Source organism: Miniopterus schreibersii, assembly GCF_964146895.1.
Source record: "Miniopterus schreibersii genome assembly, chromosome: 2".
In the NCBI taxonomy this organism is placed as follows: domain Eukaryota; kingdom Metazoa; phylum Chordata; class Mammalia; order Chiroptera; family Miniopteridae; genus Miniopterus; species Miniopterus schreibersii.
This window is the reverse complement of record NC_138102.1, coordinates 135,302,815-135,310,348: the sequence shown is the minus strand read 5'-3', so window position 1 is coordinate 135,310,348 and position 7,534 is coordinate 135,302,815. Positions and strand designations below refer to the sequence as shown.

Genomic DNA, 7,534 nt, shown 5'->3' with positions numbered 1-7,534 from the left:
GACTTTACAATTTTTACATTGTAGGATAAAGATAACAGAAGGAAGCACCGACCGAGCACATTCCCGGGACCTGTGTTTCACTTTTACGAGCTTAGTCTTCAGAGTCATAAAAGCTACTGTAGAAAATAACAGCAGTTACCATCACCTCCTGCAGGCAAGTACCTTGAGGGGAAAACCAAAAGTTGTGGTTTCCACAAAGCAGAATGTGTCTTCTTGTGCCACTTAGGCTTCCCCTGGACTATGAACTGTAGCTGCGGATGATTTATTGAAAACATGGCAATGCATTTACCAGCTACGGGAAGCAGATGCCATCGCTGTAATCACTGCCGGCTTTTGCAGGCAGGTCGGCCCCGACTGCTCCGCTGCAGGCCTCCAGCACGCTGCGCAGAGGCCAGGGCTTCCTGGCGCTCTGACCGCACTGACCGGGCAGGCCTTTGGGAACACCGGAGCAGTTTAGGAATACTCCTTTGTTCGAGGTTGAATCTAAGAAAAAGCTCAAGAGAAGAAAAAATTGTGTTTTCACTGTAGCCTCTCCTACGGATGAAATGTGCCTGCCAACCTCCAGTCGATGCTAAGGAATTAACAAGAGTAGACGTCACAACACACATGTGAATGAGCTGCTTGAGGCGGGCGTGCAAAGGAGGCGAAGGCAGAGCTGAGATGTTGGTTTGCAGCCTCGGGAGTGCCCTGAAATCTGGAACTGACCCCTGTACACGGAGGCCAAGGACAGACCACAGACAGGCTCAGGCCCCCCAGGTGGGTAGGTGGCAGCTTTGCTAAGCCGGGGAACTTACACAGGAGGCTTGTCTGAGGCAGCTGCTGGACACCAGGATCGTAAAGGTTTATGCACAGGCTTTGACAGGATTCAGTCACGTGTACCGTCCAGTCTCAGCAACACCTTAATCTCTCAAGGCTGCACCCTCTGAACAGCCCCCACTGTGGAATGGTGGGCGGGACGTTCCAAGGACAGAGGTGAGGAGCCTCCAGTTGCCTGGGTCCAGCTTGTGGGTCAACTAGCGGCCATGTCCTCTCGGTGAGCTCCCCCAACATAACATCGGCTGGCAGGTGCTTGGGGAAGCAGGGAAGCAAGCAGGCCATCCCAGAGGAACAAAATATGTCGCATTTCTTAGCAGCACATCTAAATGAGCCTCAGAGTTATCTTTTGAGAGGCAATGGTCTGTACGAGGTAGGGCACTGGACTGGAGTCAACAGGGGAAAAGCTGATTCTCCCTTCAAAGTCCAACTCCATAGAGCATCCTGACAACTGGGTGATTAAGAAGCTGCTTCTAAGGAGAAGGGATTGAGAAGTACAAATTGGCCATTGCACAATAGCCAGGGGCATATAAAGTACAGCAGAAGGAATACAGTCAACAATAGTGTGATAATTATGCATGGGGCAGGTGGGCACTGGAAATGTCAGGGGGAACACTTTGTAAAGTATACGGTTGTCTAACCACTATGCTGTACACCTGAAACTAATATAAAATAACACTGAATGTAAACTAACTGGAAATTAAAAAAAAAAAAAAAAAGGAACTGCTTCTCATCAACGAGTTAGTGCATAGCCTCAGGTTAAGTCTGGCTTTTAAAGAATATTTGAAACTCTGGTGTACTCCATGGCATTAGCTACATTAAATAGTTCTGCTTCTACAGAAATGTCTGCAGACAGTAGAAAAGACAGTGCAACAGAAAAGGGGAATTGTGCTTCATCCTGGGCATCTGGGAAAGCTGACGAGGCGAAGGGGCCCAGCTCCTAAAGCCTCGGCAGGCAGGTCTTTCTCCCTAGTCAAAGGTAAATGCCAGAACCCGGCTTAGACTGCCAAGATTCTTTGTTCTAAATCTGTATCTACCATGCAGCCTTTTGATTACAATTTAGCTTCCCGTGTACTTTCCCATAGGACAGAGGACATAACTCATCTGTGAGCATTTGAGGAAATATAACTGTTTTATTTGTAACGCCCCAGTGCTTGAGTTTTTTCTTAAACAGCTTGATTGAGACATAATCCACGTACCATGCAATGCAACCATTTAAAATCTACAATTCAATGTTGTTGTGGTGTATATTCGGAGTTGCCGAACATTACCAAAGTCAAACTTAGATTTTCTACTGCTTTTATCAGCCCCCAAAGAAACCTCATAACCATTACCAGTCAATCTCCATTTTTTAGTATTTTTTTCCAGTGTCAGAGATGTAATCGACATATAACATTGTATATGTCGAACGTGTGCAATGTAATGATTTGTTACACATATATATTGCAAAGTGTTTACCACAAAAGCTCACTAGCACATCCTTCAGCTCATATGATTACCATTTTTGTTGTTGTTATAAGAACATTTAAGACTCGCTCTCATAACAAATTTCAAGTACACAATAGCGTTAACTATAATCTATAGTTAACTATAAGCACGCTATAGTGTTAACTATAATCACTATACTGTACACCAGATCCCAGAACTTACTCATCTTATAACTGACCACCATCTCCCCATTTCTCCATTTCCCCCCACTCATTAGTTGATACACATTAGGGTTGTTTCCATTTTCTGATGATTATACTTAATGATTCTGCAAATATCCAGATAAAAGTTTTTGTGTGAATGTGTTTTCAATTCTTTGGTAACTCTATGTTTAATATTTTGAGGAAATGCCAAACTGTTTTCCAAAGTGATTTTACGATTTTACATTCCCACAGCAGTGTATGGGGGTGTACGAGGGTTCCAGTTTTTCTACATTCCTGCCAACACTTGAGAAAGTGCCTTTTTCTTTTTTATCTTAAGTGTCTGTCTTTTCTATCATAGGCATCCCAATAGTTGTGAGGTGGTATTTTATGTGATTTGTGCTTATTAGCCATTTGTATATCTTTTTTAAAGAAATGTCTATCCAGATCTTTTGCCCATTTTTAATTGGGTTGCTTATCTTTTTATTGTTGAGTTGCAAAATTTTTTATATATGCTGGATACAAGTCTCTGGATACAACTAATGTGATTTGAAAATACCCAATTTTGTGGATATTTTTCACTTAAAAAAAAGTCTTTATTGATTTCAGAAAGAGGAAGGGAGAGGGAGAGAGAGAGATAGAAACATCAGTGATGAGTCATTGATTGCTGCCTCCTTCAGGCCCCCTACTGGGGATCGAACCCCCAACCCCAGTTTGTGCCCTGACTGGGAATCAAACCCTGATCTCTTGGTTCATAGGTTGATGCTCAACTGCTGAGCCACGCCAGCCAGGCTATTTTTCACTTTCTTGATGGTATTGAACTGTCCCCAGATTTTTAAAGCACAGCAGAAGAGAGTTCATTTTCAATGTTCAGAATGTTTCAGCCTGTTCATTTTCAATAAATTGATTATTTCACAGAAGTTGACTAAGCATCTAATTTTGCAAAGACCTTTGATTTGGCAAGCAAAAGCAAAGGAGACATTATTTTTTAAGGCATTTAGAGTCTTGCAGGGAAGAGGGAAAATACAGGTATATACTTATAAATAATGTGGGCAACGTAGTCATGGAAATTTGGTCCATTGCTATCGAAATACTAAGGATGAGATGTACAGCTCAGCCAGGGAAGGTCAAGTAAGGCTTTCTGTAGCAGCTGATGACAAAACTGAGACTTAAGGTGAATCAGGTAATTTAGAGGAAGACAGAGATTTTAGGCATGAGCAAAAGCAAGAGAGAATTACAAAGTGTTTGATGTTATTGGATTATGTCATACAAGGCTGGGAATGGTTGCAAAATACCATTATAGAGTGATTGGTAGAAGCCAGATAGCATCACATATATGGCCAGTTACAGAGCTTGAATTTCGTCTCGTTGTTGATAGACTGAAACCCCCTAAACTAAACAATCACATAGTTTGAATCTAAGTACAAATTCATATATATATATTTACATATAAATATAAACCTGAAAATGGCAATAGATAATTGGCATAAATTCAACAAAATATTAAGCTCCTTCTAACTGTAATATCTTCATTTAAAAAAACTCAATTTGAGGATGATTTTAGTTAATCTACGTTGCCGTATACGACTAAAACGAGTTTATTCACCTTTACTCTCTTTAAAATTTTAATATTTCTCATATTTTTCTTTAACTTTGCTTATGTCACTTGAAGAGCAAGGCCAGACTTCCCAATATTGTGCATGGTTATTTTCTTGCTTACTTTGAGAAAGCATATAGTAATGTACTAATTTTGGCATCTGGTAAAAATATGGTACTAAGTAAAATAAATCTTTGGAGCAAGATGACTAGAGGACAAAGAAGATTCAGATAGATTTATTCTTATTAAAAATGCTATTTGCCAACAATATGGCAGAGGAGGAAGCTGCATTAGCAGCAGTTTATGGACTTTTTTTTTTTTTTTTTTATGGAAAGTTTTTGTTGAAGATTATTTGACCATATAGGCATGGGTTTATTTCTGGGCTCTCTGTTTTGTTCCATTGGTCTATGAGTCTTTTTTTATGCTAGTACATGCAGCTCTGATTACTATCATTTTGCAGTAGAGTTTGAAATCAGAAAGTGGGATGCCTCCAGCTTTGTTCTTGGGAAGGCACAGGATGACAACTTAGAAAGTCTTCTCAAGGAATCCAACAGGAGAGGCAGTCAATAAATAAAGATTTCAACCAAGCATAATCATGAATTTATTCAAAGCATATATCCAGTACATTTAAATTAAATTTTAGGCCTAGACATCTTAGAGAAAGTGATACTTTGCTAAATAATAAGAAGCCACCAAAGGGTTTGAAAGTATAAGATAACGTGTACTTAGTACACTGTCAGGCAATTTGTATGACTGGTGCATCAATACAAATGAATGAATTGGTTATGGTCCAAAAGATATTGAAACAGAACATTTATATTAATGCTTAAAATCATTTATGATTCACTCAACGGTATCAATCGAGATGCCTATTTTATCTTAATAAATCATTGATCTATAGTAGGCATTCCAAGTCTGTTGAATTGAAAACACTTTATAAGTTGGAAAGAGCTATATGAAGTTTAAAAGTTTTTTGTTTGTTTTTTGTTTGTTTTTTGTCTTGGTGTTTGTGTGTGTGTGCGTTTTGGGTGGCTGGTGGTATCAAAAAATGTACTGACCATCTGGCCGGCATGGCTCAGAGGTTGAGCATCAACCTAGGATCCAGGAGATCACAGTTCATTTCTGGTCAGGGCACATGCCCGGGTTGTGGGCTTGATCCCCAGTGGGGGGCGTGCAGGAGGCAGCTGGTCAATGACTCTCTCATCACTGATGCTTCTCTCTCTCTCTCTCTCCCTTCCTCTCTCTGAAATCAATAAAAATATATTCCAAAAAAAATTTACTGACCACAAACTGGCTACTCAATTTTCAAATTGCAACTCAAAGATGATAATGGATTTCTTTCTCTGTAGAGCATTTATAAAATATGACAAATTATTTTGTGCTGAAGGTTGATATATACATTGCAATCAATAGAAAATTACATAATGGTTTTGAATTTATAGAGCACAATGATCATTTGTATCACATAAGCATTCAAATACTTAAACTTGTGTGTGTGCATCCGCATGCTAAAATGGGTGAGATGATCACCAGAGAAGAATGGGGCCCCACTCAAGGTTTCATTTGGATATCCAGTCTGGTGGCTCCATACAATAAAATGTCATGAGAATGTTTATTACATAAAGAGGCTTTCTGGGGAGAGCAGGGTAGGCTTCTCAATTTGTTCCCAAAGTGGCTAGAGAGGCTAGGGAATGGTGACTGGCCTGCGTTATGGTGGATACCGAGAGGGGTTGGGGTGTTAGCTTGTGGTGGGAACTCACAACTAGTGCAGGGAAGGAGCATTCAAGCTTTCATACCAGCTTGCTTGGCCCAGATTGACAGAACACGAAGAGGCTGTAGTGAGGCTTAAAAGTGTCAGTAGTTGGACATCAAAAATGGAGTCAGACTCTTCAATATAAAACTGAATGTTTCCTCTTGAAACTCTTGATTTCTTGGTTTGGAAAGACCACAATGTTCCTCATACTAATAATATATTTACTAATTTTTTTTCTTGAAAATGCTTGGTACATATTATTTAGAAAAATTGCCTAAAATATTTTTATACTTGTTTCATGCAAATTAATTTGTGCAGGTGTTTTTTTAAGACAATAAATATGATTCAATAACTTGAAAAAATAAAATGGGTGAGATAAAAGGTAAAAGTCACTATTTGCATATGTGTCTCCCTACCTGGTGGCTCTGATTTAATATTATGTTCAAAAACACTATGCATTTATATTTATTTAAGATTGTTTGGCTTTTTAAATTTTAAGGCGAGAGGGGGATTGATTTGCCTTTCTGGGCCTTAGTTTTCCTCAGCTAGAACTTCAGCTCCTTGCCTTCTAACGCATAGCCATCTGTGCTGCCACATTGACCTGGCATTGCACACATTGAAGCAATGCCTACAAGAAGCTTGCCTGCTGGAACTGCTCCTCTAGGAGACAGCTGATTTTGGCATTCTTTTTCCTTTCATTGTATTTCTTCGGAATTTTCTTTGATTTTTTTTTGTATAAAGTCTTGTCCTCCTCAGGAGTCAGCTTGGCCCCCTTCTTGTAGCCCAAGGGCAGTGCAGATTGCGTACTGTGTGCTATGAACATGATGTAGTTCTCTACTAGGGTCTTAGTACAGACCAGTTCATGGTTGAATGCATTGTAGACAACATCAATAAGCCTTGTTTTGCACATACAACACTCCAAGCCCCAGGAGCAGTTGCCCGTGTCCAGCCTCAAGGCACGGTACTTCTTGTTGCCTCCACACATGCAGACTGTGTGTATGTGCCGGGTTGGCATTAGGGCATTACAGCTCATATTTTTGCTTTTTCTGGTAGGACTTTCTCTTGCCCCTGCTCTTGCTGTGCTTGTGCCAGTTGTTCTGAGAGATGCCCATGGTTCGGTGCCAGCTGGGAAGAGCTGTTGGCTTCTTCTGTAATGTTACCATTAGCTTAAGGCATGAGAGTGATACCTTTTCATACAGAGAACATTTGTGAATAGTAGAGACGATGCAGTTAATACATATTAACGAAGTAAAAAGCTTTTAAAAGTCTTTACTTCTTAATTAGAATTAATCTCAAGTGTGAGTTTTGGCCACATGTAATTTAACTGTTTATGGCGAAAAATAAGGTTGTGATAAAATCCCTGCCAAATCCTATTACTTAAAGTAAAACAAATAAAGGGTATAATCAGGCCGATTCTTCTTTTAGAAATTTAAAATATTTTCTATAATTATACTCTTTGAAATCATATAAAAGTGTGTTCAGTGACCTCTCTTAAAAAATAAGTGGAAATTAGGAAATAATCCCTTGAAGAGAAATGTGATTTTTTTTCTTTCACAGCTCGACCCTGGGGAACTCATCTGAGAGCAGCACTGTCTCTGCAGTCAATGAAAGTGATGAGCCGGCTCCATTTAATGCATCACGAAGTTGAACGAGAAAGGCCCTCTGGGGCTACAAGTGCGACTTGCCAAGGGTCACCTTATTCCAGCGATGTTCAATCTTGCTCATCACACGGCACACATAAAC

At 39.9% G+C, this 7,534-nt stretch overlaps 1 pseudogene across 1 annotated transcript; it reads right to left on the bottom strand.

Moving 5' to 3' along the window:
- Positions 1–292: 292 nt before the first annotated feature.
- Positions 293–6,903, bottom strand: LOC308552529 (small ribosomal subunit protein eS8 pseudogene; annotated as a pseudogene). The gene is made up of 2 exons: positions 6,312–6,903; positions 293–483 (listed from the first exon to the last, which is right to left on the bottom strand). The product of its transcript is annotated as a small ribosomal subunit protein eS8 pseudogene (transcript).
- Positions 6,904–7,534: the final 631 nt, after the last annotated feature.